The sequence below is a fragment of the Cupressus sempervirens genome, chromosome 7, assembly GCF_028749045.1.
Source record: "Cupressus sempervirens isolate cs-2001-9-10 chromosome 7, ASM2874904v1, whole genome shotgun sequence".
NCBI lineage: Eukaryota > Viridiplantae > Streptophyta > Pinopsida > Cupressales > Cupressaceae > Cupressus > Cupressus sempervirens.
Window position 1 is genome coordinate 11,898,357 of NC_143124.1, and position 21,815 is coordinate 11,920,171.

The following is a 21,815-nucleotide window of genomic DNA, read 5'->3' on the forward strand; positions in this document are numbered from 1 at the left end:
TCGGCTCTAACCATCCAATAGTCATGCATTTATGTAAGTTCTTCAACTCTAGAGATCCTTGATTTGAGCTTCTCTGTTGCACACTTCAACATGCAATCTATTGCTATGGGTTCCAGAATCTTTTCCACTTGTAAGTTCATTAGGTTAGTATCCTCTTTATTGAATGCCAAAAACTTAGTCTTCATTCATTGAATGTTTATAAGCTACCCATTGTTGGTGACATATGATTCAGTGTGCAAAACTTTTAAGTATTCAAATGTCTTATCCATTAGTTTCTTCAATAAATCATAGACATATTTAAGTTCATGTTCAAACTTCATTGAACTCACAATTTTGAATTCCAATGATTGCTTCCAATGAACCAATGGTTCTTGGTCTGACTTTAGTATTCCATGGGTCACAACAAAATTTGTCTTCATGTCAATCACCTCTTGTAAAAGGGCCAATTGCTCTATTAGGATTTTTGACTTTTTCTTCATTGAGGTCTGGTGATTTGACACTACTTCTATCAATCTATCTATGTCTACCAACAAATTTCCAATGTTCTCAATGAGAGGGGGACCTTGGACCTTTAATTCATCTATCCAGGCATGACTGACTTGACCAAATTGCCTCTCTTGCTATAACTTGACCAATAAATTGCCAATAGTAGAACTTGTTGCTCCAGTTCTCTTTCTTCTTGCTCTAGTCCACTTTTCTCATTTATTTGTAGTCTTGATGATACCATGCATAAGAACTTCTATTGTATCAATAACAAGACCATCAGGTGGAGTTGACACTATAGGAGTGCCCTTGATTTGCTCATAAGTTGAGGGCCACATAGAAGAGCCATCATCTATGAGATCACTAACATCAACAATGTCATGATATAACTTTATCTCATTAGGTGTCAACCTAGACAATTATCTTTCTCTAGTTTGGTATTCATTATGACATCTGGCCCAATAATATTCAATATCTGGAACATGCCTATAAGCATACCCAAGTTTTAGATGATATTTGACAAAGCTAACATGATCATACCAAGGTCTTTTAATTTCATAATCAATCAAATTAATTTTTTTCTCAAAGGCTTTGACTAGATTCTAGGCATCAAACTTTGAGGCACAAGAATAAGATCCTACCACAATTAGAAATAGAATCCTGACCATCTTCTTCACATTAGAAAATAAGGTATTTACTTCTAATATTTTGACTAAGTAACTCAAAAAGAACTAGCTTATCTTGGGGATACCCAAGGAATCTCTTTGGGAGACCATCAAACACACTGATCCTCAAGTAGGAGAAATATGGAAATTGAATAAAGAAACATCTAAATTGGTTGACTGCTAATATTATATTTGATGAGAACCTCAACTCAGGGTATCCTTGCAATTCCTAGCATAGCCTCATTGTGAAGGCATCATTACCTTTTTGTATTCTTCAAAGCTCTTTTGCAATTGTAGGTGAGGATAAAATTCATATACCTTGGTGTTCTCATCAAAATCTTCAATATAGAGAAAACTAGGCCATAGATGTTCTGTGGCTAAGGCATACATTAAATATGATGACATAATGCCTTAATATTCATATTTTGAGGGTCTTAACATAAACCACTTCACCACTATAGATTGGAAAGAGGATCCTAAAATATGACCCCCTTTGAGACTTCTAATCTAATTAGTACTATCCAAAAGATAAAGGGGTACTAATGTGGGATCTAGGTAATTTAGGGGTCTATATTCTAGGGGTAAATAAATATGATGATGTTAAGGCATACATTAAATATGAATATGAGCATTATATAGGAAAGCAAAGCAACACATATTCAAACACTTGTTTGAACATGTAAGAAGAGTTACTGCACTATTGATTGAAACATTGTTTCAACAAGGTAAATATACATTGATCCATGTCACAAATAGTCTCACTCTCTCTTGATAAGTTATCTAATCTTATTTGAATAAAAGAACCAAGATTTAGTTTTAAATTCTATGCACTATCTTTTTAAGGTGATTGTAGAGCATTATAAACAAATACCTTTGTAGGAAAATTCTCCCCTCTTTCCTTAGCAATGTGCTAAACATCTAGCAAAAACTTACCACACTACTTATAGGGATCAAAGAAATAGTCAAGCCCATTTATGTGCTCTTACAATTTCTTCTAGTTTAGTTACAATAAAAGGGTGTTCTCTTTGCCTATATTTGCCATCTTCTTTGGACTCTTTTGAGTGCCTTCTCCTCTCCTTTTTGCAAGCTTTGAGCTACTTATCACTGCAATAGTTATTATTATTAGGTATTGTCATTAGGCCACTCAATACAATGCTCAAATGATCAGTATTTTGGAGCAGCAACATGTGATCATTGCCTTATTTAGGTTCAACGGATAGTTATTCTATGAAAGAATTATAACATTATCTCTATTGGGTTCTTCCATGATAGACCTATATCAACAACCCAGCTAAGTTATCATCATATGATCTAATAGACCCTTATAATCCATATACAGTCCTTCTCTTCACCAAATATTAGAAAGAATCAATAAATCAAAGAATACATTTCATATAGAAATGATGAATCTTAGAAGCTATTGAATCTCGATACCTTCACCACTAATCATTGTTCATGTCACATATGTATCAGATTTAATTACTAAAGTGTATCAAATTTCCATAATCTATGCTAGATAATTATTTTATCTTCTTGAATAGACTGTGAGATAGTTTTTAGTATCAATGTTGATCATAGTACATGATTCATAATAAAAATGCTTTTGCTCATGATGTATAAGACATCTTAAAGTATGACCCGAAATGTCAATGCTAAAAACTATCATAAAACTAATCCCAGAAGAGAAAAATACCATATTTGACACTATTAGAGAAGACACATTTTAAAACCCATTAAAGAGATGAAGCATAAAACACAATTGCATCTTTACAAATGATGCAAAAGTGGTACTCAGAATAATATGAACAACAATGAAACAGTTCTTAGTTCTCATTTTAATGGAAGAGTGATTACAAGAAACTATTTCTACATAAAGGTATACATAGTGCTACAAGTATTTACTATTTTAATAACTTTAGAGGCTATCGACTAATATGATCTAAATTATGTGACTTTGTGAGGAGAATATCTAGAGGCAAAATGAGGAAAATTTGGACATTGGAGTACAAAATAGTGTTCTCAGAAGAATAAAATATGACTATCATGTGCAACTATATAATTGATTAATTTCTCAAGAACATATATTTCCCCCAAAGGAAAACAAGCACAAAATAGAGTAAGAAAGTGTCTATATGTGCACACAAAAACCAAGTATGATGATGACTCTTCCATTCAAACATATGTAGCAAAGGATAGACACAAATTACCTTCCTAAGACAATGTGTCTAATACATTCTCATCACAGTTGTGTTGTTTTCCATCCATGAAATCAAAGAGTTACATATGCTTCTTCCTCTCTACTTCATCAACCTTATCCTTTCTACCCTAATTGTGGATTTAATGCCATATTTATCTCCAACAAGAAGATCAAGGCTATATATTTCAACCATGATCCTAACAACATCACCCAACTCTTGCTTAGTTAGATTGACCAACATATTGGTGGTTAAACCCATCTCAACCATATTGTTCAATGTTATGCATCTCAATCGATCAACTTGCCCCAATGACTCAATGATAACCTACTGTTAATCAATCTCTGCCAGAACTTAGAGATGACAAAAAACTATAAATGTAATTTCTTCTGGTAATAGAGGGGTTGGAAAATTTTGGTGTGAAAAGATCTTTTGTTTCAGAGACAAGAATATAAGTATTTGACACTGGATTCATTTACTATTCCATCCATATGTCATTCAGTGTATTTCTTGTGGGTTAGATTAAAAATCTAAAGACAAATAGAGCTTTGTTTCTCTTTTCGATTTAACAAATTGACAAAGTAATAAGAGAATTACTAAAGATAGAAGGAATATTTCTTTGTGACTTCATATCATTTCATCTTGCATTTTATTCATACTAAAATCTTTCATAACTGCATAATCAATTACGTGGATTCGTAAGATGTGTGAATTTTTAGAGTTGATCTCATTTCAAGACCAACCCATTTCCTAAGTTATTGTTGCCTAGGTCTAACTTGGTTTACCTCTTCTATTCTTTAGTCAAGAACACATCATAGTAGGATTAGAAACAAATAAATTCTTTGAAAATCACCTACAAGGGAGTTGTACCTATAATTCAGAGGGAAATTAGTTATCAAGTAACATTTTCCCAAATATTGTATTCAATTATTCTTCAAGTATTTAGGCATTTTGAGAGTTATTCAAGAAATAATTTTTTTTTACTGACATGATGGTAATATGTTTTGTAGGCTTGGAAGTAGCCTAGTTATAGATTTTGGTAATAAGAATGTATTAACACCTCCTCCTTGCATCAAATTTCAAGGTAGTTTAAAAGGTGGTTACTAAAAAAATATGTTTCTTTTACCAAAAAAATATGTCCCTTTAAGAGATTGTAACTTTACTTTCCAAGTCTTGAGTTTGCAAATTTTTGGGGCCACCATCTCCAAGAGTGTAATACAAGAAATTGTCACTAAGTTCCTTAATACAATTGATTGAAAGCAAGAATTGCATTTTTAGTTCTTATTAGTTAGGTTCCTAGCTCTCACAAGCATCAGAATAAAAAAAAATTGTGCTTGGAAAAAAGGGGATTTCTATATAGAAATAAAAATCTTACGAGAGTTTTCTTATATGTATGAAGCTAGTACAAAAGCCAATATATTATATAGACAAGCTCAATCCACCAATAAAAAATTCTCACCTAGTTCCCTATAGGAAGGTAGGTGTAAGCATGTGTTGGACATAATTTTATTTTTTAACAAAAATATTGCAAGTTTTAAATTTAATACTATAATGAATTTAGATTTGTATTACAGGTAGTGAATTAAATTCTATAATGAACCCTAGAGAAAAATAGTGGAAAATCACCTAAGAATCTCAATAACAATTGATTTCAATATACTGTGTCAGCCCATATCCTCCCTCATTCTAGTTCAAACCACTTTGCAGTTCAACTAAATATCTTTGAGGATTCACTCACTAAACAACGTTCTTTCAAGTTTGAAAAAATGTGGATGAGGGATGAAAACCTAATGAATACAATAGAATAGTAATTGAAGGAAGTAGAGGTATTGGGATCAAAATTTTATTGCTTGTTAAATAAGCTAAAGATGATCAAGAATAAATTGCTAATTTGGTAATAGTTTTGAAGAAAAACAAAGAATAGAGTAGGAAATTGAGGAGCCTAAAAGGGTAGTGATTGATAAAGGAATGGACATGAAACTCTATCTTAAAGAAAATAAACTATAAGCTAGTTAGGAATATATCTTTGGTATGTTAGTTTGAGCTTCACTTGGTTTCAAGAATACTTTAATATTCTCTACTTAACAAGGCCAACCACATGAAGGTGGAAGCTCATCTAGCCTCACCCCCTCCCCCTAACATCAATCTAAATTCTCCATTATCATCTAATTACATACTTCATTAATTCATTCATTCATCCATTTATGAACTATAACATTCAATCAATACAATCATATAACATTCATTAATATGATATAAAATTCATTAATACACAAAACTAATCAACATTTCATTAATACATAACAATATTCATTAACATGAAATAAAAATGAATATATTAATACACAACATTCATAGATAATTACTAACAAAATTCTTTCATTTTCCAACAAAGTTTATCAAACAAGGTTTATCAAAGAGAATTTTTAAAAAAATCATTCCTTCTTTTTATTTTTCTTAGCTCTCATAAGAACAAGGCTGATAGAGGCATCAATATCTTCCTCATTCTCATCTTCTTGTGGCACATGCAATGTCAAACTATGATGCCTCCTCCTACTTTGAGGAGTGGGAGGCTGCTACACTAAAGGGGGCTCTGTTGCAAGAACAAGTAAATGGGTTAAATTGGCATACTCTTTTTCTTTTTTAAAAAAAACTGTTACAAGTATTTAATTAACTAGTACAACATAACATTTATTTTTCTTAACTAATAATGCCACATCATGTACATTAACATTTTGATCCACCACCACATAAACATGTTGAACACTTGGAACATGCTCCACTCCTTCATCATGATGTTCAACATGCTCTTAAATATTCAAAAAAAAGGTTACACATCAAATTAAAATTGAAGATGTTAAATTGTTTCATAATTGTGTAACTAATTTCCAATAGAAAATTATTACCTCCACCACTATGATACACATCATGACCTTCATCATGGGTAGGTTTTGTGATAGGATATGAAGATTGTAGTGAAATGTTATGCACACTATTATGTAGTTCATTTGTGTTGGAAACTAACACCAAAAATGAAATTTCTTAACTATTCAAGTTGATTTTCACCTATGTCTCATTTGGTGCACCAGATTCTTGGGTATGGCTTTTGGATTCTTGGTGTAGGCATGCAACCACAACTTTATAGCCTTCCTTCAAGGAATTTTTTTTTATCTTCATTTGTGGGCTCTATATTAGATTCTATGCCCTATATTTTTTTATTAATATCGTCAATTTTTCATGTATGATTTGATTAAACAAAATTGTTTGCAACATTATATAAATTTTTCTATATGAAATTCCATTTTTGCTACTTACAAGTCAGGATTGAAGATTCATATAGCCACCAGAGCCAAGTTTGTGTTGGCCAACCTTTTCTACTCTCACTTTTGTAACCATTGATGTGTTTTGTAGTTTATGAATAATTTGAAACATGTTAAATTATATATTTACAAGGATCACTAATTAGTGCATGATTACATTCTATTTAATAATATCATGACATGCCTTCTTTTTCCCTCTTCTAGTTCATTTCCTTTATCACGTAGCCTTTTCTCTTTTGCATCTTCTATTATTTCATTCCACTCCATCAGTGGAATCATAGGAGGATGGTCGTAATTTTGGTTCTCCTTTACACCCCTTCTATATTGGTCCCTCATAGTATTTATATGTTTTTATATGTTTTGATGATCTTTTGAGAAGAAGGGCAGTATCAAAAATGTTTTTTTCAAAAAAGGTCCTCAAAAGATGTAATGAGCTGATTTTTTAATTTAGGACCCTAGTCATTCCACCTTTAAAATAAAATAAAATAGTTAGATCAATAATTTTAATATAGTACAATAAATAGAAGAAAAGAAAAATATTATAGCAATGATATGAAACTACGTACTTTTTATGCATGGTGGGTCCAAATAGCCTCACTGTCATATCAAAAAGATGATCAAAGAAGACATTATTTCCTACAAAAACATCATGGGATTGTTAGTCCAAAACTAGTTATGTATAAGTAAACTACAATTGCACTATAAATAATAACAATTTTAAAGCACCTAGAAGCTTTCATAATTTTAATGAAAAACATAGTTTTCTTGTTCGACAACAATGTCCCCACAAATGAAAAATTATTAGTCATATGAGCTACTCTAGAAAATGGATTAGCTTCAGTAGTACTGGTCTTTGTTGTTCTATCAACTGAAGGTCTATCTATTAGTTCACAAAATAGGTACATGAGTATAAAATCCACCGAACAAAATAATAATAATGCATGATTAGTGCACTATAAAATATAGAAAAAAAAGGTTTTACTAGTTGTGCTTGGAATAGTCAAGGATGTTTACATGCTCCTTGTTACAGATAATGCACTCATCAACATTAGAGTAACGATTGAAGGAGATGTCTGCACTTCATCATGAGCTAAAGAATAGAATATTGTTAGCAAATAAATTTGCAATGGATAAAGATCAAATGGAATACTAGCTAGAAGCATCTCAAAATAAAAGTTAAGTATTATAATGTTGATGAAAACAAACAATGTTGCACCAGTTTCACTTTCAACATTAGATGTCCTATTTCAACACTGAGTAGGAAGGGCTAAAAAATCAAACAAATATACCCATAATAGTTATAAGGTTACTAACATAAACATAAGGACTAAGTTAGGTAAGATGGCCAAGTGAAATCCATGTCATTCTTCTCTACATACCTTTCATTTGTGAAATGGTTATAAATTTCTAACACAATCAATTTAAACATTTATTGTATCTTCTTAGTACATAACAAATGCTTAAGTGAACGATAAATTAGTAATTACCCAATAAGGTAAGATTCACTTTTATCAATCATAATTCTTTTGAATATAGTAAGCATGGAATTAATAATTTATTTAAACATGATGGAGAAGGAAAAATAGGTTAACCTAGTAATCTTACTATTAATCTATCAAAAAAGGCACCAAATGTACTAGTTAGTAGTAGAGGAAACATAAAATTAATGTCAATTTGTTTTCCACTACATTCAAAATGGTCCACCTACTGATGCCAACACACATAATTGACCTTGCTCATGTACCTAACTTTTGAAACATATTAGTGCATTAAATAAATTTTGCTGGTCTTAATATATTTTTGGTACATACCTCTAATGTTACTTTTATATTAGAATTTTAAACTTTTATGAGACATCTTATACCTATAATATTACTTCTACATTAGAATTACAAACTTTTATGAGATATCTTAAACCTTATTTCTTTACTTATGGTCACTTACAATATTGCTAAAAGCATATTAGGTATATTCAAATTCTAAGGAATTCAAATTTGGGTCACTTGGTTGAATCTATTAATTTTAACTCTAAATGAATTATTTTATTAAAATTACTAGAATAGGTGAAGTGGTATCTTTCAAAAAAAAATATTGATTGTTCTTGCAACAACAATTTAGATGTATCTAGAATTGGTTAAGATGTGTACATTATTCTTGTGACTTTTGAAGAATATTCTACGGAGGGTTAAAAGAAGATAATATGTGATATAATATGAATTTCACTAGTCTAATATCTATCTTAAAATAGTGGGATTTTTCAATCAGTGAATTCTAAATTAAGATAATTATATTCTTTCGAAAAAAGGAGGAATCAAATAGTGATGCTTTAATCCTCTTTGTATCCCATGTGTTACTGCATTTTTAGAAATCAAACATACCATGAATCACAACCATGAATGTCTAATTAAATACTAGACTTTACTAAGGAACTAGAATGTGCAAGGCATATTACAATGTTTGGAAACCCTATGTCTAATTTAGTAGATTACCATAGATTTAACTAGTGTAATCTTGTTGTTACATGGATCTATTATAGTAAATAAGTTTTTAGTTGAACTTGATGGTCATAACACTCTCACCTTTCATGGTCAAGCACAACCTTTAAACTAGTTCAAACAGAGACCCAAGTATGGTATAAGACTTAGTCATAATTGAATCTACCTTAAATAAACTCAATGGTGTAATAATACTATAATTTTTAGTAATGTTGTAAAGAGAAAGTGTTACTTAGAAGAAGGTTGTGTACTAAAACCCTCACCATGTCCACCATGTGGTCTTGTAGGTGTCACAAATTTCTATAGAAGAACACATAATATTCTAGATCATGATCTATAAGATACTATACAATATAATAATAATCTATTGAATTTCTATTATTGCTTGAGTTTAATCACCACTTACCTTCAAAGATTTGACTCTATGTATGAATTTCTCTTTTAGTGCCTTTGTCTCCTTGCTTGTGTGACTCTCAAGGATAATGTTGAGAATTTCATCATTGTATCTTTGTATGAGTTGGTGGAATAAGGGGTAAGAACTAAGAGCAATGCCATCAAGAAATGACACCCGTGTTTTAGATTACATTTGATCTACTGTCATTTTAGCTTTTCTCTATCAATAAGTATCAAGCTATGACATCAATATTAGTAAAATTCCATCAAAATAACTCTAAAGCCATGAATAAAAGAACATAATAATATGACATTTTTTTCTATATAATCTGAACAATTATAATAATTAAGGTTTACCTTTGCTGATGAAGGTGTGTGAGATGGTGCATCCTTGCTTGTGGGTGGTGGTCTATCCATGTTGCCCTGTGAGAAAGGTTAGCAATTCTTAGAAATCAACAACAAAATGAAAGTAATAGACTTACGATTTTTTTTTATTAATAAAATAGTAGATTGTATATTGGAGTCAATATTAATTGGAGGCAATTGGTTTAAATGTTATACTTACCAGTCCCATGATAGGGAATTTTTTTGTATCTACATGATTCAAATTGTAATCTATCATAAGCTCTTCCCCTACACTTAGTAATTTTATCATACATACAAAAATACGATTTCCCTCGCGTGCCTCAAATATAAAATTTGGCCACTTATTAGTTGACATAGGTTGAGAACTATTTATAAATCCTACAAAATTATCTATTCCTTTTGGCCTTCCATTAATATACGTAGTGAACCTTTTACTTTGATCATTTTCTTTGCATTGTATATAATTTGGTGACAAGGCATACCTACAAATACCTTTTTTTATATTGCACAATATGCATCCAATTGTTGTCATTGTAACAAGGTCTTACATACTCCATTAATTCAACAACTCTATTGTAATAGACCTTTATGACATCCATGGAAAATAGGCCCAGACCATGTAATGAAGATGGAGCTATGCGATATATTCTTTTATTAACAAAAAATCAATGTTAATTGGAGGTAGTTCCTTGGATACCCATTCTTTCTAAAGATGTGTGTACCTTAAGCGAACCTCCCTATCACCTTCACTCTCATTATCATAAGAACATGATCCCCCTCAACAAGAAAAAATTGCATTTTTTTATTGAATTTTATTCTAGTGTTTTTACCTCTAGTTGATCTCCTTATTTTAGAGCTACTAGGTGTCTCAATTTTGTCTTCTATTCCTTCATTTTCCTCACCAGAGCAGGACATATAAAACAAATACCTATTTGGTGATACCTAAAATCCATAAAATGAGAGACATACTAGGACTAAAGTTGATGTTGATGGTAAAGAGAAGATATGTAAATAAAAAATTGTATCTATAGTATCTATTGATTTATACCTATCGATCCATGTGACTATGCAAGATCCTGGTCAAAGGCATTGAATAGTCTGCATATGTAAATCATTTATCTTAAGTTAGCCAAAAATTTGGTCTAATTAACGTGTATATCTACAAAAATATTGGATATGTTGTAAGTTTAATGTTTATAACTTCATAAATGGTTTTGAAAGAAAAATTTGTTCACCTCGCTCATCAAATTCACCCATATTATAATAAATGAAAAGTTGTCTGCTTATAATGCTCTATATACTACAAATTACATAGAAGACAAAAATTACATTTTGCATTCATCAAACTCATTGTATACTTTAGAATTCCTTACCTCTACTTTATGTGTGAAAGCTATGCAATATCATTGTATATACTCTATGATAGTAGAGTTCAAAACATAATAACTTAATTATAAAAACATACAAGTCAAATTTTTATATATAAATAAATCATGACCCCATCATACTTGTCATTGATTGTACCTCGACAAACATTTCATTGATCATGCCATTGATCATCATCTTCATCCATGTAATCATCATTCTCACCAAGTGAAAGCACAAACCTGTGTCACCTTTTGTAAAGGAAAAGGCTAACAAAAATATAATTGTTCACCTTCAATGAGATAAAATTGGTATTATTATTTTGAATTTGAAAATGAAGTAAAGAAATGAAATGTGTAGAAATGCATGAAGTTTAGGAATATAATTTTTAATAATTATTTGGAATAAGAATTGATATATTTTCCTAATTTTAATAGACAAATTTTTAGCAGCTAAAAAACACTAAAAATTGGGGTCTAGTTCCCACCACAAAACTATAGGGAAATAAATTTGTTTCCTTTTAATCTTAGACTATGTCATGAATAACATATATATCTAGAACAATCAAAAATAAAAATCAGCTTTAGACCTATATTTTCTCTTTTATAATGATTCAAATTTAAACTCCGCTAAAATTGATAGTTTTCATCTCCCACCAAATTTTTCAAAACAAATCTATTCTAACCAAGAGAAAAATTATACATTCCAGAAGAGGACTCTCTCCTCTAGAATGTCATACTTTTTAGATTTTTTTAATATGATTTAGTATTTTTTCCTTTCTCAAAACTTGCATCTTTTCAAGTGTTAAAATATATGTGCTTGTAGAATTTTTTATTTACAATATACTATATCTAATTAAAACACTATAAATTGTATATGGAAATATTCTTGACTATGAGCTTTATAAAATGGTGTTTATATGTTATTAAAAAAATATCATAAAAAATAGTAAGAGTCATTAAAATGCCACTTTTCTGAAATAATTTTATTTATTTAGTAATTGGATACAAACAAGTATAAAATATGCATTTAATAGCCATTTCCAATTGGAAAAGTGTGAGGCCATATATAACTTAGCTAGATTAAATTTATTTAGATCATATGTTTTAACAATTGATTTTTAGATAGAAATACTCAAACTTAGTTGTTTCGATCATTAAAAATCCACTATCATGTTCAATAATAGTCCTATTAGGATCATTTCGATCCAGTCATTGCCTATACCATTTGATGAGAAATAGAACTAATTTGAATGAATTAAAATCACACTCAATTATATCATCCAAAATTCATAGTATCAATTTCTAGATTGTTGAGGATGTATGCCATTACTAGACAAAATATTGGTGACCATGAAGACTATAGTTATCCTGGAATCACACATTTTCTTCAATTTTTTTGACATTTTAATGCAAAATTTATGGCCATGGTAGTACATAGCTTTGTGGTGTTTGATCTGCAATTATTCAAACATGTCAAGATTATTTACATTGATTTGTGAGTTAATATTAAAGTTATGGGTCATGATTAATAATCTTCTACATACCTTTCTATCTCTTAAGCCATATGCTAGATCAAGTACCATTGGCATAGCATTAGGATCTCCATTATGATGAGATTCTTTAACCAACGATGCAACACAATCCCTCGTTATTGAGAAACTATGTTCTTGAGACTATTGAATCCATACTATCATCCAATCAAAGAATGTTTGCAATATCCAAATGTAGTGCATCCCATTCACAACCAACTATAAAGAAAACACCAGACCAGTTAGAAACAACTTATATTGATGACATATAAGAATTAATTAACTACAATAAACATCTTATAATTACCTCTCACTCTCCTTACTCTACCTTTCTCCATTAGATACTCTCCTTCAAATTTGTTAATAGAGTTGGGATCCAAATGCAATCTACACGAATATTTTCACTATGTATTACCTAGTAATTAAATGAACATAAACCTTACATAATTATTATAAAAATTTTCATGCACTGTTTACAAATTAATTTAGATAACTATTAAATGAAAAAATACCTCGTACAATCAATGACAACATTATGTGCTCCCTCTTTATGGACATCCAAGGAGGAATGTTATTGTTAATAACAAAAATAGGCCACACTGAGTAAATAGATCTCATATCTCCAAATGGATTGCCACTGTCCATTGCCAATGAAAGCATGGGATTATGAGGTTCTTCTTTAAAGTGTTCCATGTTTCTTCTATGTATTTAAATGCAAAACCATTAGCAAACATTCCCATAATATCATCTTGACTTCCATTGTGTGCATGGTAATCCATAAATTGTGCCAAGCTAGTGCACCTGAATAATTGTTGAAGACGTGGAATAAGGGGAATGTACCAAAGAAACTTGTGAGGAAAATTTTTAGTTATTTGGTCTGCCTAATATCTACTAATATGACAATTCGGGTATTCTGTTGCAAATTCATGTTGTTTATGATATAAAATGTGATCATTGGGACATGCATGTATTGTCTGATACTTCATTCCAATTTGATTCATAATGGTAGATAGTTCTTGGTACAAATGAGGTAGAATGTTGGATGGTGGTAATCACCTATCAACCTAAAACAACAAAAATGAATTGTTACTATAATAAATAGTAATGGTATGCTAATATTGAAGATGAAAAAAATGACATACCTTAGCATACGTGACATTGCTACATTGGATAACTATTTATAACCTTCAAGTTCACCAATTACACTATAATAGAGAGAATAATTATTTGAGAACCTTCGTATAGGGGCTCATGTGCCTTCTCATGTATAGGTATATCAAGAACATCTTCATCATCATTATTAGATGCGCTAGAACCATCATCCTAAGCATCTTCATCAGCTGCACCAATTACATCTTCTTCAATCATGTCCTTTGGAACATTATCATCTTCTTCCATGTGAGTGTTATCCTTAGCTTGGATATTCATACCTCCATGTTCCTCTAGTTGGAAATCCAAATTCAATAATTAATGAAAATCATGGCCCCCTTCAATGTGACCATGTTTCCTACAATGGCACTAGGCAATTGTAATTAGAATTCTTCAATTGTTTAAGCCCTTAAACTTTTTTCAAGGGCAATTACATTTATCAATTTTTCTTTGGAACTCATACCACAATCTAGCAATTCTCTCATTATTTTATTCTGGGTTCATATTGCCAGGTGTGATCTTTCTTCATAGGAAAATATATTTGCAAAATTATTGGACATGTTGTACTTAATGTTTATATCTGCACATATGGTTTTGAAAGAAAAATTTGGTGTAATTAATGTGTATATTTGCAAAAATATTGAACATGTTTTATTTAATGTTTATATTTGCACATATGGTTTTGAAAGAAAAAGTTGGTCTAATTAATGCGTATAGCTACAAAAATATTGGAAATGTTGTACTTAATATTTATATTTGCACATATGGTTTTGAAAGAAAAATTTGATCACCTTGCTCAAATTCACCCATATTATAATATCAACAACTTTCACTGAACCTTTCCATTACTCCTTGTTTGTCATGAGTTGGGGTCATTTAATAGGGCAAGTTTGTAATTATTGTAGAGTATGTACATATCAGAGTTGTGATTGTTTATTTCCATAGTTTGGTATGATTCATTCAGGTAGTTGTTTGGCTTTCCTCATGTACATGTATAGATTTGTGTTCAAGAACCCATAGTTAGATATTAACCCAAATAGATTACTATTCTATTGATCAAATGTGGTGGTATCAATTTTTACATAAAATATGGACAAATTATGTGTTTTTCCTCATGTTTCAGATAGTGTCTATCATGAAATGCATAAATGTTGTGGTGGTAATTTTGGGATAGTAAAAAAATCCACCTTACATTAACCTACTAAAAAATCCAAGCAATAGGAGTAAAGGTTAGAGCTCTTAAGGAGAGCACTATCATAGAAAATTCTATTGACCTTCAAAATAATAAAATGAACAACGTCAATATCCAAGGTTGTAAATATGATGTGCAATAGGATTGTGTGCTCTAGAGGATTAATGATAAGAGATATTGACATCAAATTAGTCACGAATTTCCACACAAAGTCTGAATGCATTAATCCTTTTTACATGGCTTCCATATATGTCTATCATATTTTGAAAATTGGATTTGGAAGCTCAAACTAATTATTGTACAATAGATGCATATTTTACCCAAGGGATTATTCCTAGCTATATTAGGCATAACTCTGAAGATTTCTAAAATCTTCAAAACAAATTGTTCACAAAATCATCATCAAATGTATGTCTATAATCATTTTATAGAGCACTTTTTGATAGATATATTCAACAAAGGCTCAAGTATTCCTTACCATTATTTAAGTTGGATGCATAGACCAATGTCTTTGTGGAAATTCTAGCCATTATTGTATGACTAGGGAAAATTACATTTTCTAACTAGGTATTAGTTGATAATGATTGTGAGTCTCATCTTCAACATCTATTGAATCCTTAAATAGTTACACATAATAGTTCTCATTAGTTTCGCAAGATACTTGACGCCTATTTGTTTGCTAGATATCTCTCTTTTTGTTTAAATCTTATGATGGAAAAGATTATTTTACCATTTTAGCATAATGTCGTAGACCACATTTTGTAATTGATTTTCTTCAAACTTCTATGATTTCTTCATTTTCCTTGTCAGAATTGATGCCAGAAGACACCTTACTTTTTATCGATCTAATGATGTTTCTCACTTCAAGGAGAAAATGAAGATTAAGTTTTAGTTGTTTCATAGATTAACTATTCCAATTTCAAATGTTTGAAATTGAAGATACTCAAACAATAGTAGCTTGTGGGTTCACGGATTTGTAGACCTAAAACAAATTCACAAGTCCTCTTATGGCTATAACTTCCATATCTAATTTAGAATCCATCATAAATCACCTTTTCCCTAATCTAGTTGTGTCATACCCTATTTGATTTGTTAACACAAAGACATAAATTATGGGAGACACAAATTGTATGAAAAACAACTTATTTACTATTATTTTACTCTTGTTCATATATGTATATCAAATATCTACTCACTACTACATACTACCCAACCAAAAATGATATAGGGACTTCAAGACTAGTCTTCAAAGGCAAGTGAAACAGGGGGAAGTTAACTTCTAGAATATGTTGCTCTACCTTAAACTTATAAGGAATCTTAAATAAAATATTTCATTTTTAGAACAAGGAAAAGAATCGAGAACCTGGAATATAGTGACTATAGGTTGATGAAGAAGTGATCAACAAATAAGTCTAGAGTTAGTACAACCCCACCTTGTCCAACTTCTTACAAACATAAGGTTACATATATTAGCCTTTATTCCTATAAGATGTGTCATCAAATAAATAAAACTAGTTTGAAAAGATTGTAAGTGCAAATTTCATAGAACAAATTGATAAAATAACAAAATATGATTTTTAAGTACCTCAATCTTCAATAGAGATATTGTGGGTGCATATCTATCAACTACATTTCCATCGTTGTCAACCAAAAACTTAGTGAAGTTCCATTTTATTCTATCACCAAAAAATCCACCTTTGATTGATTTCAAGAACTTGTAAATAGGGGCCAAATTACTACCATTGACCTCAACCTACATCATCAAAGTGCAATACAAACACAAAAGATAAAATGTAATAAATTTGTTTACTAATTAAATGAAACTTGAAAAAAAATCAATTATTTTACAATAACATTGCCCCTAAAATATCTAGTAAAGATATATAATAAGTAATCAAAATATAGCTAATATGCTAACCTTGCCAAAAATGAGAAACTTTGCTATAAAGTGAGTACATGCCACCTCTACAATCTCCACATTATCACCTAGTTCATGTACATGATTTTTTCTTGTACTACACTTATTTTTTATATTCACTTTAAGGAAGAATACATTTAGTTCTATTTTCCATTATTCTATATCAGTATATAGATCAATATAGCTTTAGAGAAGTATATGGATCTGTATCTAGAGTAGGTTCCAACTTCCATTATTCTATAGTCATATAAATTTACTTAATATTTTTAAATTTATATTTTAACTTGATGTCTAGAAATATTTGATTATGTTCTTTTCCAATTCTTGTTCCACTTTTCTTGATTATTATTACGTCTATTTAGAATTTCAAAAGATCTTTAAGAAATGACAATAGATCGAATAAAATTTTGAATATTTATGTTGATCAATGGGACTTACTACTATATGAATTTTACTAATTCAATATCTAGGTCTCATTGTTAACAATATATCATTACTCATTATTTTGACAGTAAAAACTGTATAGTTTTAGAGGGCAGTGTCATTTTGTTTGCATGCTTTTATTGTGTGAAATCAGAGAAGATATAAGGTTCTCTTTATTATTATTTTATTTCCATTGTTTTGGTCCACACCATAACCATTTTCTATACCTTAGAGTTGGTTGAGAATCAACAAGTTTTCCTAGAATGACTTTGTGAGTGGTGAATAGGTACTTTCCAAGAGGTACAAACATTTAAATTGAAAATGTGGGAGGGCAAATGCTAGAGGCCATTACCAACCACATCAATATGAATGCTAGGATTCACTTGTGTTAAATGATTTCTCAATATAACCAAGTAATAAAAATTCATTTCTCTAATCTTTGGAGTTATTCTAGTCTATGGAGAGTGCTAATGAGACTGACTTTAACATCACATACTTAAGAATGGTTGTACTAATACCATGTATGAAAATCAATGTAGGATTGGAAGGAAAGTTATGGAGTGAGAAATCTATTTAATTTGGTAGGGAAATATAGGGAAATGTAAGGCTTTCTTGTGCTTTAGTATCTCCATCGTATGGAGGAATTTTTTGTGGAGGTGGAAGGATATATGAAACAAGGTAGACTCAAATTTAGAGAAGATGTAACAAAGGGAATATAAAACTTCTTGGAAGCATTCAATTCTCTTTTCACTAGGTGAAATATTGGAAAAGCTCTTGTTCACCTCACACTTGATTCATAAGCATACTGTGTTTTATTTTTCTCATTTGGAAATGTGATCAAAATATTATGAAAAGCCTTTATAACACTAAAAATTCCCATGCTAAAAAATATTATTCTCTAGTCGATTCTAGCTATGGAGAATGCAACTTCTCATGTGTTGTAGAAGTTTATAGAATTATGCAATAATTTATGTATTTTTATAAATATAGATGTTTTATATTACTTTATGTAAGAAATTTAAGGAAAGGTACTTTGCTCTATTTTAGGAAGCTAAGAACCAAAACATCAACATGGACACATTCTTTTCTATGAACCAAAATGACATGTATTGCTATGAACTGGTCAAGTGCACTAGAAGCCAAGCTAGGACCAAATATAGGTTAATACATTTTTCCACATAGAATTCTAATTCTGTCAACAAGAAATCATGATTCTTATTGTTAACCATGAATTTATAAAATTTTATGAAACCACCAATAGAAATGAAACCATCTTCAAGTCTATAAGAATTAATCAAATGATGATGATCTTGCATTTTAACTAATGGCTGTTTTATTTTTCTCTGCAATATGATATTCATAAACATGGCTAGTATATTTTCCTTCACAATATTTTTAATAAAAAGAGTTTCCTTATTAAGTGTTAGTTTGTTTTTGCTAATATAATGAGATGTCATTACTAGAAGGTACCATGGACAATGCTTAAGTATATTTGTAGTTAGTATGATAAGAGTATATTTTCTTATCACTCTTAATTACAAGTGCTAACAAAATATTATTAAGTGTTAGTTTGTTTTTGCTAATATAATGAGATGCCATTTCTAGAAGATACAATAGGCAGTGATTAGGTATATTTGTAGTCAGTATGATAAGAGTATATTTTCTTATGGATCTTAATAACTAGTGCTAACAAAATCTTATTCTTGAAAAGGCATTCAATTTTTTCAAGGCATCGACAAGGCACAACTTGAACTCTTTTAGTATAAGACATAGATATTTTTCATTATCTTCTTAAAACTATGGCTCCAATTAAAATGATTTTTTCCTATTTTTGCAGAAGATCAATCATATCATTAAATATATTTTTAATCTATGCATTGAATTATATCTAACATTCATCATCAGAATGAGGAAATAATGAGTATAGAATTGTGGATATGAACCTCACTATTGAATAATCATTATTTTCTCATTTTAATGATAATTCACTAGGAATTAGTTTAAACATATGGATTATAAATATATATATATATATATATAGTTCAATCCATAAAACTTGCATTGAAATTCCACATATTTTCTAAAAAAATTGTTTGAATGAAATTTTACTTTTTCCAATATTATGTTAGCATTTTTGCCACAAACATTTCTATAATTAGAATGAAGAAAGGATTGTACAAAAGAATATCATGATACTAGGAACTACTAGAAACAAAATTTAGAAATTTTACAAATAAAAGAAAGTGAAAGAAATACCTCCACCCACACTCTCGATGATGAATTCTAATTCTTCATTAGCAGACTTTTCTTTGATCCTCACTACAAGGTAGATAAATGAAATATTTTTACTTATTATCTTCACAAATATTTCATTAGGCATGCATACAAAATAGAAAAGCATTAAAATTTTCTATAAATGTTAATATATTTTTTATGTGCTCACGAAATTGAATGATTTCAAATGAACACACTAAAAATCAAATTTTGTTGAATGTGAAGACTCTAAACTACATTTTAAAGTGATGACTAAAAGGGTTAGTAGAGAAGAAGAAACAATAATAAGATTGTGAAGAATCTTTAAAGCATGTGATGTATCTAAGTTGTTGGTCTCCTTCATAAAATGTTTTTATTTTCAATACAAAACTATGTCCCCTCTCCATAGTTGTAAATTATCTTTTCACAACCCATTGGAAGTAGAGATGTAAGGGTATACATAAGAATTGCCAGCCATATTCCAGTTCACTCAACTGCAATTTTGTAAAATTTTTTTTTGTTCTTTTAATGAATAAATTATCAGATTAGTAGTGCAAAGATTCCCTTAGACTTCACAAATCAAAGAAATAAGAGGAAAATGATAAGAAATCTACAACTTAGGTGTTGGTTCATTGAAAATATTGTAACCAAAAAGAATGTTCTCAGGAAAGGATGTGCCTTTGCATGTATTACAAAGGCCGAGTCTCCATGAGTTTTTGGATCAATTGGATAAGGATTATAATATCGTAATTTTTACTAATTTCCAAAGAGGTTGTGGAGACTTGATCGTAGACAAGCTTGATGTCAACCTTCATATAAAACAATGGATTCTTGTAGGAGACCTGCTCATGATATGTCTATAAAGGATATTTCAATAGATTTTCCTAATTTTAGTCTAAGGGATTTCATTTTAGTGGACCATAATCCTATTGCATTTGAATGTTAGCTTGAAAATGGAATTTTAATGAAGAGGTTCCAAGGTGATTTAAATGATAGAGCTCTTTACAAGTTATAGACTTTTGTCATGTTGCAACCATGTGTAAGCATGTAAGAAAAGCCATTTCTACCTACTTGAGTTCACCATGACCACCAAAAAGGAATGAAAAATTTAAAGCAAAGAGTAAAAGATATCTTTGTTTCTGGTGAAGCTAAGAATATTTCTTTTTCACCTTGGCTATGTTTCTTGTAAATATCCCCCAAGTTCCTCCTTTGTACATGTTTTACAAAACAAATTACTTATTGATTTGATGAAACCCTTGCCAAATAAATTATGCTATAGGAAAAGTTATAAATTTCTACCACTTAACAATATCACTTGAAAGGGTCAAAGTTTTAATTCCAAGCAAGTCTTTCAGTCGAACAATGAAGGAAGAAACTCAAACCTATTAAATGTCTGCAATGGCAACTTAAACTGCAAACCATATGAGAAATTTCATATAAATATAAATTCCTTCCAAATGTGGACACCTAATCTCCAATAGAAATTCAAAATGTAAATGTAAACAACCATATAAGGGGATTGGTCGATGGAAAATGCTACTTCTTACCTCAAATGGCTCCCATACACACAGAGTGCATTGAACCAACTCTTCTGGCCAAAAAAAAGGAAAATGTGATGCCACTTTTTTTCTTTTTTGCTATTGATCTTGATTTGGTCAAAATTTCAACCAAATTGGGAAACCCTAATTTGGTTGAAATTTTGACCAAATAAGACCAAAAAAAAAAGAAAAAAAAGAAAGAAGAATTTATAGGTCAATATGACCTTTAGTCAAAAAGTAAGGTGAAATGTACTAGTGATAGATCTTCATGAAATTTGAAAGGTCACTCAATCTACATTCTCATTAGAATTTAATGGATAAATAAAAACTAAAAAGTTAAAATATATGATCTAATATTATATGCCAGTTTATTTCTTACCACTAGAAGATTTCTATTTACAAACATATATAGACATGTAGAGAGTTGTTTGAGCATTATAAACCTGCAACCATCCAATTTTTAATGCCCAAAATGATGGATTTTATGTGGACTCCATTGGGGCTTGATATCTCTCAATCTCTCTACCTT

At 30.1% G+C, this 21,815-nt stretch overlaps 1 pseudogene; it reads right to left on the bottom strand.

Annotated features, from left to right (window-relative positions):
- Window positions 1-1,986: 1,986 nt before the first annotated feature.
- The window catches only part of LOC149545160 (floricaula/leafy-like protein pseudogene), a 74,140-nt pseudogene continuing 54,311 nt past the window's right edge, over window positions 1,987-21,815 (bottom strand).